This window comes from Grammomys surdaster, unplaced genomic scaffold (assembly GCF_004785775.1).
Source record: "Grammomys surdaster isolate TR1022 unplaced genomic scaffold, NIH_TR_1.0 271, whole genome shotgun sequence".
NCBI classification, from domain to species: Eukaryota; Metazoa; Chordata; class Mammalia; order Rodentia; family Muridae; genus Grammomys; species Grammomys surdaster.
In genome coordinates this window covers 6,810,524-6,821,043 of record NW_021604712.1, presented here as the reverse complement: position 1 = coordinate 6,821,043, position 10,520 = coordinate 6,810,524, and positions in this window count along the sequence as shown.

The following is a 10,520-nucleotide window of genomic DNA, read 5'->3' as shown; positions in this document are numbered from 1 at the left end:
TCAGAGGGGGTTCTGGGTGGCCCCTCTCTGCTTGGTCTAGGGGCAGAAGTCCCCCCTTTTTAGGTTGGGTGGAGATGGGTTTTGGAAACACCCTGTATAAAGTAACAACCTCATCTTGAGTCTCGTGGTCCCCCATAGCTAACTTATGATAATGTATCTGAGTAGGTTTTGCTACCAAATTATTTATCTGTTGTATCACAGAGTTAGTCCGCCTATTTGAGAGCCAGGGACCAGCAGAAATGAAAACATAGCGATGTCTATTCTCCAATATGCTGGTTACTGTTTGTCAAGCTGGTACATAAATTGCTACACACTTGTCTTTCCTAACCTTATTTTTTCCATAATTGATGCAGAAGACTAGATGAACAGAATTTTTCTTCCTTAATATGGCCACCCTCTCATTTCCTCTTCCTTTCTAGTTATCTTCTTACCTAGGAGGTAACAAGGTATATTGCTCCTAAGTTCGCATTTTGTATGTAATACAATGTCTTCCGAGATGTCTCTTTAGTCAAGGGTCACCTTGTTCTTTATAAAAGTGGCTTCTGCTCTGTAGATGGACCATTGTTTGTGAAGCTGCCTTTCAAAGATGGATGTTTAAGGACATTCTAAACGTACTGCTTTTGAAAACAATACCACAATATAAAGATTCTTGGTGGTGAGCATTTGTGCATTGGAGGAGATATTACTGGAAATATACAGTATCAGGTCAAAAGGCATACATATCATAAGTCTATTCTCCAAAGAAAGAATTGGCAATAATTCAGCTATGGACACTAACTACTGTTCCAAAGATACCTTGCGATAGATCTTGACACAATGGAGCTGTGTTCAGATGAGGAAAGAAACGAAAGGAACACTAAAGGAGGGCAGAAGAGGAGTGAAGATCGATGGAGGCATGCCACTTATCATAAAGAAGGGGTTGTCTTGTGTGATCCCAAAGTACTGGAACTAACAGGGGGATGAGAGCTTCAGGCAGGAACATTAGGGCTCAATATAACATTTTTTCACCCTTAAGGTGTTTGCTCATTGTTTCATAGGAGGCAAAACCCTTGTTGCTAAATGTGTTCAAGTCAAGGCTGGTTCTGCCTAGCTCTATGTTAGCATGTATGTGTATGCTTAAGCATGCATATGCGTTTCTGTATTTACCTATGTGTATGCATGTGCCTATGCTCATGCGTGCTTGTGTTTGTGAATGTCTTCATATGCATGAATGTGAAATACTTACAGGTATGTATGGATGTGTGAATCTGCATAGGGAAGTTGCATAAAGTCCCTTTGCAAATGCCTGAGATGTTGATTTAATAAATAAATCCAAATCTGCAAATTATAGCTCTTTTAAGGTGTAAAGTTTTGTTTTCTCCAAAGTTATCAAAGTAAATTTTGATTGTCACCTTGATTCAGATTAAGTAATACATAATGTGACCAATCATTCTTTGATTGGATTTGGGGCTTCACAGAAAGTAGTCCTTGAATGATACTGTAAACCTGGTCACACATAGTTGGGGAAGTCATAGGTCCTAGTGGGGAACTAAATACTGTTATTTAGCTAAATTGGCATAGCTTCACATTGTATTCTAAATGTTTATGTTCCTACAGATTATCAATTTATATTCTTAACCACAATCAGAGAAACCTCTTTTTCCAGTGTAGTATGGTGAGGGTGTACAAGGTACCAAGAGAGTGACAGGTGAAGCCTCCATCTGCCTTAAGTAAAACACTTATATCCTATACTCCAAGGCTCAGAAAACATTGAGGAGGAGGAGGTTCAGAAAGGAGGCAAGAGCTGGAAGATTGGAAAAGGGTGGAGAGATGTTATCTGCTATGGAAGATACAGCCACTACAATTATGAACGCACAAGAGCTGTATGCAGACACCTGTGCTGTATCTGCACAAGAATGAACCCATAGATAGTGATCAATGCTGAGAAGAAGGCCTCAGGGGAGCCTAACCTTCTCTGTTCAATGCTTTGCTACTGATAGATTCAGGGAGAGGTAGAGTCAACTTTCTTCAGTTGTGAACTCAATGGTGAACCTGCCAGGCTCCAAGGAATACCTCAGAATCGGTGATCACAGTGATGACCTTTGTTAGACTAAATTGGTCATAGAACAATGCCATGTGTTCTTAGCCTGGGAATGGGATTGGTCGGAAGGGTTAACACGCATAAATGAAGCTAAAAAATAGGGGTGGGGGAAGAAAAGAATCAAAATTATAAAATTGTCAAAACCCAAAACCAAACAAACAAAAATTAAATTTAATTAGTTAAAGAAAAACACCTAGAAGATTTCCAAAGCCCACTTCTGGATGTGTGTTTTCGTGTGTGTATGTGCATGTGTGTGTGTGTGCGTGTGTGCATGTATGTCTGTTTGTGTATCTGTATGTGTGTGTGCATCTGTATGTATGTGTATCTGTGTGAGTGTGTGTATATGTGTGTGTGTATGTTTGTGTATCTGTGTGTGTGAGTGTGTGTGTGTAAGTGAATGTGTCTGTGTGCATGTGTGTGAGTATGTGTGTATCTGTGTGTGTGTGTGAGTGTGTGTGTGTGTGTGTGAGTGTATGAGTGATGTGGGTATATGTGAATATGAGTGGGGAGAAAAGAATCAAGAGAGAAGCCATTTTGACATTTAGCGAGCTGAACTGTGGGAGCTAAGACTAGTTTCCTAAGAAGTTTGTCTTGACTAATGTTTTATTTTTATTTTATTTTTTTCAACTTGACATAAGCCAGAGTCATTTGGGAAGTGGGAGCCTTAAGTTAATCTATGTTTGTGTATGTGAGTGTCTGTATTCGTGTTTGTGTGTTTGCGGGTATGTGAATGCCCGTGAGTGTATGTGTGTGTGTGTTTGTGTGTATGATTACATTTCCAGAGGCAGTATGATTATGAGATTCTGAATTTATCAATTAGTTAACTCCTTAAAAGATTCATGACAGAGTAGCCTTGTTGGCAGGCATGAGAGGTGCTTAACTGTAGGAAGTCATTACAGGCCCGACCTTGGGCAGATCTTGGTTTTCTCCTTCCCACTTGCCCATTTTCTGAGTTTCCAGTTCACAGATAAGTGAAGAGCAACCCAGTGTTTCCACTGTCTTGATGTTTTGTACAAGTGTAGGGACCAGCCAGTCTTGGAATGTACCTTTTGAAACCATGTGTAAAAATTAAACCCTTCCTCCCTCATGTTGCTTATGTCGGATGTGTTGTTCCCGAAGATAAAAAACTGGGTAATCCAACCTCTCCAGGATATCAAAGTTGCAGATTCCTGACTTCACTGACGATCCATGAGTCCCTTACTATAAGGCAGACCCAGCACAAAGCTTCAATGGATGTACAGACAGACGAGGGCCTTTGAACATATGGTATGCATAGGTTCAGAGGCAGCATAGTAAGGCAAAGGATGGTACAGTGTATGTGCTGTGGGATGTTGAGAGTAGTGATTGGTCTAGGCTGAGGTCTGGAGGGTTACCTGTCACTTAGGATGAATTCCTTGGTTAGCATGGAGAAAGAATTTCAAGCCAAGGCCCTGGAAGCGTAGAGAAGTGCCGGTGTCTTGAAATGGATTCTTCATGTATGGAGCCTATAGAGAAAGCAGATGAAAGGAGTTCTCTTTGGGTCTGCTAAAGACATGGGGCTTCACTTTAAGATCGATGACATCATGAGGTTCCCAATGGAGGAGTTAGAGTGAAGACTGAAGGAGCTGAAAGGGTTTGCGGCCCCATGGGGAGAGCAACAATACCAACCAACCAGGGCTCCCAGGGTCTAAACCACCATCCTGGGGGCACATAGGGAGAGACCCATGGTTCCAGCTGTATATGTAAGGGAGGATGACAGTGTCCGGCATAGGTGGGAGAGGAAGTCCTTGGTCCTGTGAAGGCTGGATACCCCTGTGTGGAGGAATTTGAGGTCAGGGAGGTGGGAATGGGCAGGTGGGTGGGGGCATATCCTCATAGAAGCAGGAGGAGGGGGATGGGATGGGGATTTCTGGGTGGGGGAACTGGGGAAAGGGGATAACATCTGAAATGTAGATAAAATATCCAATAAAAAAATTTAATCTAGCCGGGTGGTGGTGGCGCACGCCTTTAATCCCAGCACCTGGGAGGCAGAGGCCAGCCTGGTCTACAGAGTGAGTTCCAGGAAAGCCAGGGCTACACAGAGAAACCCTGTCTCGAAAAACCAAAAAAAAATTAATCTAAAAGAAAAAATATAAGATCAATGACATTTGGAGACTTCTTAGTAGGAGCCATCCATTAGATACTTGCTTTGGCATTACGGCAGGGAGTTCCCAGTCGTGGGGTTGCCATATTACAGGATATTCAGCAGCATCCCTGGCCTCTCTACTCACTGGTTACCAATAGCACCATCATGAGTCCCAAGATAGAGAATTCAAAAACTAACTCCAGACATTGCTAAACATCCCCTGGGGAGTAGGTGGTGAGAAGAGTTACTGATGGTTGAGAACTCTGGTCTTTAAGGGATGAAATAATATTTTAATCTGAATTATATGGGAGATAAATGTGTGGTTAGGAGGTATTAGGTAGAATTGGCAGGTTTTGGGTAGATGTGAATATGAGGCAGAAGAATCAAGGATGGATCCACTTTGAGATTTAGCAAACTGAATTGTGGAAGTTAAGAGTAGTTACCTATTGATCGCCCTGATTAATGTTTTTTTTTCTTCTTCAATTTGAGTCATTTGGGAAGAAGGAACCTCATCTGAGAAAATGTCCCTACCAGACTGTGAGTCTGTGGCACATTTTCCTGATTGATGATTGATGAGGGAAGGCCTGGCTAACTGTATGTGGTGTCACTCCTCTGGGCAGGTTCTTGGGTTGTACAAGAAAGCAAGCTTAGCAAGCCATAGGAGCAAGCCAGTAAGAAGCATTCCTTCATGGCTCTGCTTCAGGTCCTACCTCCAGGTTTCTGTCTTGAGTTTCCTCAGTGGAGGACAGTAACCTGAGAGTTGTAAGCTGAAATAAACTCCCTCCACTCCATATTTGTCTTGGTCGTTGTGTTTTGTCATAGAAATAGAAACCTTATGTCATAGAAATAGAAACAGTATGAGTTCCATTTTGGGGAATTCTGACTCTGATGAGCCTGAAGGGCATCCACTAAAGCATGTATGAATCATGGGTTCAGAAGAATCTTGGACAGGTCCTGACTCAGAGTTTGGCAAGCAAAGGCCATTGACCCATAAGGGGTGGTTGAAATCATGCCCTTCTTGGCTCATTAACAGCATCATGGGATTGCAAGTCTTAGGTGTGTTTACCACTTGCATTTCTCATCCCTGAGACAAAACAACTGGTGGAAACAATTTCCTGGAAGAAGGATTTATTTTAGTTTGCGATTTCAGAAGGTTTGGTCTATGGTTACTTAACTTCATACACTTGGGCAAAAAACTGTGGAGGAGGAAACATACGGGAGAAATTTTCACTTTTTGATGGATAAGAAGAAAAGAACGAGACCAAAAGAGGGCAGGGATAATATACCCTCCAGGAGCTTTGCCAGTGACCTACTTCCATCAGCTGGTACCCATCTCCTAAAATTCCCAGCGCCTCCCAGAACAGCACCCTACCTGTCAATCAAACATTGAAAACCTGAGCCTGTACATGTCATCCTAAAGGTATGATAGTACCCAAGAGTTTGAGACACTGTATTTAGGAATGTGTAGCCATCTGTAGATGCTCAGCACTGCCTGGCCATCCCCAATGGCCACCACACTGGGGAGAGATCCACATGGCTTCCCAGCTAAGGAGGGAAGGCCCAGCAAGCCTGACCTTTCCTGCTCTCGGCAGCTGAAGTGCTTCTTAAGTGATGGCTGAATGGTGGAAGCTATTACTCTAACTGTAATTTGTAATGGCTTTCTATCGCTTTTGAGAGAGCTGGGGCTCCTTGGGATGAAAGGTGACTTTTAAAAGTCAGTAATTATACTTCCAGTGAAAATGTGTCTCTGGAACGGCGCATAACTACAGTATGCAGGGCATCCAAGAATTCACTCCTGGACAGGGCTTAGATTAATCATGGTTTCAATGCCCAGAGAACATGTTCTCAGTAGTTAACCATCCTCTTTCCTGCTCCTTAAACTGTGGACCTTGTAATCAAAAAACAGACACACCCTCAACTATAGCAGGCTGCTGTACTAAATAAAAAATTATAGTTATTATACACAGACTTCATACAGAGCAAAGTCTAGTTACAACACATCTGGTAAACTCCATTAAAGAACTGAGTTATGTTCAGCTTGTGTTTTAATTAGCCCATGATAAACAAAGAATCAAAGGCTATTCCGCTCTGGTGGTTTTGATATTTACGACTGCCTTCACCTGCGCTTACACACAGGTTTATGGAGTGTAAAAAAAAGGGAAGAGTCCGAGTGGTGTTGTCTAGACCATTTACTGTTTGTAGATAAGTTAGGAGGCTTGTTTCTAGGCCAGCCAGATGTGAGCACTGGCCTTCAGAGCTCAAGGGATGTTGTGTTTTCAAATCATTTGGGGCAAAGATAGTCTCATCTTCCAGGACAGGATTCAATATCAGAGCTTCAAGATCATCAGATTTCTCAGTAGCTTGTGAAGCCATTTTAGGAACAGTGTAGTTTAGAAAATAAGTAATATATTCTATGAGAAAACCCCCGTGCTTCTGATTGATGACAGGTCTTAGGATCCAATGTGAAGATATTTTAGTTGGGGTGGAGATTGAACCCCTAAATACTTCCATCCTAGTCCGCCTAACCAGCCTCACAGTGTAATCAAGTGTTGAGCAGGTCACTGTGAAAGGCTCTAAGACATTTTGCTACAAAATCTTCTGGATTTTGCTATCAATTAGGTAGATCTAGAGACGTAGCCCAGTTGTAGAGTGCTTACTGGATACCATCCCTAACACTGCATGAAGTCAGGAGTGAGCGTTCTTACCCTTCATCCTAGCCCTCAGGAGGAGACAGAAGAATCAGAAGTTCAAGATCATCCTCAGCTGCATAGGAAGCTCAGGGCCAGACAGGGATACACAAGACACTGGGAAACAGAAGACCCTGTCTTTTTGTTTATTTAATCTATCATATGCATCCTCTAGTTCTGCAAGTTTCATGTAAAGAATTCATCTATATGTAACCCGTTGCTAGTGGTGTGAAGGTGTCACAGGCTGAGCTTGGGAAACTGGTTTAGAGGAAGCCATCTGTAGTGCTTCCTGAACATTGGGCTTCTTGAAAGAACTCACACCTATCTCCTTGTTGCTCTAAGATGACCCTTGCCAGCCTCCGTACAGGCGCTGACATAAGGATTTGGATCCACTTCTTTATTGTTTTCTTTCTGACTACTCTCCTTATTTCTCTTTTCCTCTAAAAAGACCCATGTCTGGATGTATAGTAAGCAGGCGGGAAATTCAAAATGCCACAGTGTACATGTGTGTGCACTGTGATCGACATTCCCATTAAGGAGTGGGATGCCACAGCACCCAGACACACCCTTCGGGTTTCCTTTCTTTTCCTTACCTGTTTCCCCAAAGGAACCATTCTGGATCCAAATCAGTTTGATTTCCTAATTAGCCAGAAGAGAATGCATTTTCTCTCATTTCTCCGAGATACATCCATGGATTGTTACTGTGAATGGCTTTCACACGGCTGTAGTTCTTTTTTCCTTAAACATGCTATGATATTCCTGTTTGAATACATTGTTCACTTTGCTCAGGTTATTGTTATATGCTTGTCTACAGTTTGGGTCTGTTGTCAGTAAGGACTGGACATTTGTTTGCACATGGCACAGGTAACCATTTCTCTTTGCCACGTCCAGCTAACTGGTGGGCTGACCTCTGAAAAACCAAGGTAGTTTTTAGGGTGTGAGGAATGTTATTGAAGTCATACCTGACTTAATCTTTAGGTATCATCTCCACTGTATGGTTGTAGGATGTTTGCCATAAGCTTCGTCATCAATGATCTCCCAGTGTTGTTTCTTTGTAAGCCAGTACGTACCATCAGCCATCCTTTGGACTGGCAACTCACAGTGTGGTCCCTGTAGCACTAATTGCAGCATAAGCACTACCTGGGAATTTGTGAAAGGAGTTTGTTTGATTTTCCTCCTAAACCTACAGTCAGATAAAGAACTTAGCTCAGCACCATGCGCAGGAAAATTCTTATGCCTACTCAAAACCATTCTCCATCTCCTCATATATCTCTGCATCCACAAAACAGAGGCACACAGAAAGATTAAGTAATTTTCCGTTCATCCAACCAGTTCTTGCAGAGCACCTGTTAAGTCTCGAGCTCTGCTCTGCTCAGTAAGCATCAGGAATGTGAAGAGAAGTTAGCGACTGTCCTTGACCTTAGGAAGGTCAGGGTTAGCAGATGGATATTGTATAAGGTAATGGGTGCCATGGAAACGGGAGAAAGGGAACAACACTTCTCCCAGGGAGGTCTGAACGCATTCCTTGTAGGAGGTGAGCTGTGCATTTCAACACTAATTTAATTATATCATGGTGTAGCTTCCCAAGCTGTCCCAGTTAATGCTTGCACATGGCTATTGGCTGTTTGCTTCTTACACGTGAAAGTGTGGTGATTTGTGTTATTCTAACTTCTGAGACCAAGTGCTTAGAACATACTAGATGACCACTGAATGCTGAAGAAATAGTTTTTCTATATTTGTTTCCTGGGGATTTTGCATTTCATATATTCAGTTTTTGATTATGAAGTATCTGCTGCATGACAGGGACTCTACTATCTGCTGAGTCAAGGAGATGTGTAGAAATACACACAACATGGATGCTGACGATAAACTCAATCCCTTTTCGTCCCTAGGCTGGCTTTAGTGTTCCTAGCGGTTGTAGCGCCTATGAATCCCACCATATTCCTTGTGACCGTGGTTCCTAGATGATGGCTAGCATTAACTTATTTGTATTAGAAAGCAGTTTGAATCATTGGTAAGGGCTACCCAAATAGGGACTGCCCCAGACTGTATGTTTGGCCTGTCTGATCCAAGGAAGGATAGCCATGAGAAGGCTCTTCTCAGTTCTTTGGAGTGTTTTATATGAGGTAAAAAGGGTTCTTTGATGGCAGTATATAACACACTGAAACCGGATAGATGAAAGGCAGTCTTATGGTTATTCACACACAGGAATGATAGGATGCTGCCAGCAGGAACCGCAGAGACTGCCCCAGGGACAGGGTAACTGAGAGTAATTCTACAGGGACAGCTTCTGTATGGAAAACAGGGCGGGGCTGACAGGGCTCATGTGCTTCAAAAGGGGTGTATGATCGGAAGGCATGTGTGGGAACTGAGGTTCGGTGACCTTTGCTCTGTCCAGTAACCTGGCCCTGGGCTAGGTAGAGCAGACGCATGGTGTCCTGGAAGTGTGGTAGTATGGTCAAGAACAAGAACATGGTAGAGATGTAGATTTAATCAGCTGCTTTGGATGGAGAATAGGCCAGTCTCAAGTTAGGGCCTCAAAACTGAAAGAAGACAGCATTTTAGGATAGAACATTGTATTTACATAGAAAAAGACCATGGAATGGTGAGATCCCACCTTGCTGCAATGAAGCATTTGCACAGCCTTTGTGGTGGCCTCTGACCCTCTGTTACCAACTTTTCTACTTGTGTAGCGGAGAGGTTTTGAGTGTTTCTGAACAGAAGGAATTCTGCTGCAGCTTAGCAAGCTAACGTAAATTACATACAGTATTTCTGTCCTTCTGAAGAAATGAGACAGGCCCACAGACGTCAACTTCAAGTTACTTGTGACCGAAGATAGTGTTGGAACATTGGGGTTGGCCAAATAAACACTCTTGGCTTTTGTTTGAAATAAAGCAAATCTACAAGACCTGGCTGTGTCAACCAACAGTGCTCTGACACAGAGCCTGCACATCTTTCCTGGGGAACAGGTCCTATAAGGAAGTGGCTTGTTTAGCTGTCAAAGGATTCCAGTTAGTGTTAGCAATGCTCCAATGGCTTCCTCACCCCCCGCTCCCCGCCCCTGGGGTGAGTCACTGTACCATCTATCCAAGCAAGAGATAGGAGTCCTGTAGTAAACAAACTTCTGGGATTTTGGAGTCCATTTGTTTTTCTTTACTGGAATCCATAAGCATGCAGGAATTAGGGGGAGGGGCTTGAGCTCCTAGCAAAGCCTCTTCTCTTAACTCTGCAAACTAGAGGTTTCAGTTTCTGCCTCTAGTTTTTCTTGTGCAGCATCAGATCTGGTGGCCAGCCGCAAATGTGGCAGCGTGGCTGGACTGGACATTTAGCAAGGACAGTTAGATCCACACAGGCCTTCAAACAATTCCTTTCCCAGTAAAGTTTCTATCTTGCTGGAACAGCCCAAAGATGCAGATCTGAGGTTCATTAAGAGAGACTGGACTGCATCTATATTTAAAACGTTCACATCCCAGGATGCAGGAGTGGAGTGGTGGGATGCTATTCCTGGTAGGTGTTCTGTCTGGAAGCCTGAGCATCTCCATCCCTTTCATATCACTCCCGTCTCATAATTCACTGTTTATTTTAAAAAAAAAACCCAACCAACTTCCACATTAAAAACCAAACCAAACAAGACAGAAGCCATCACCAC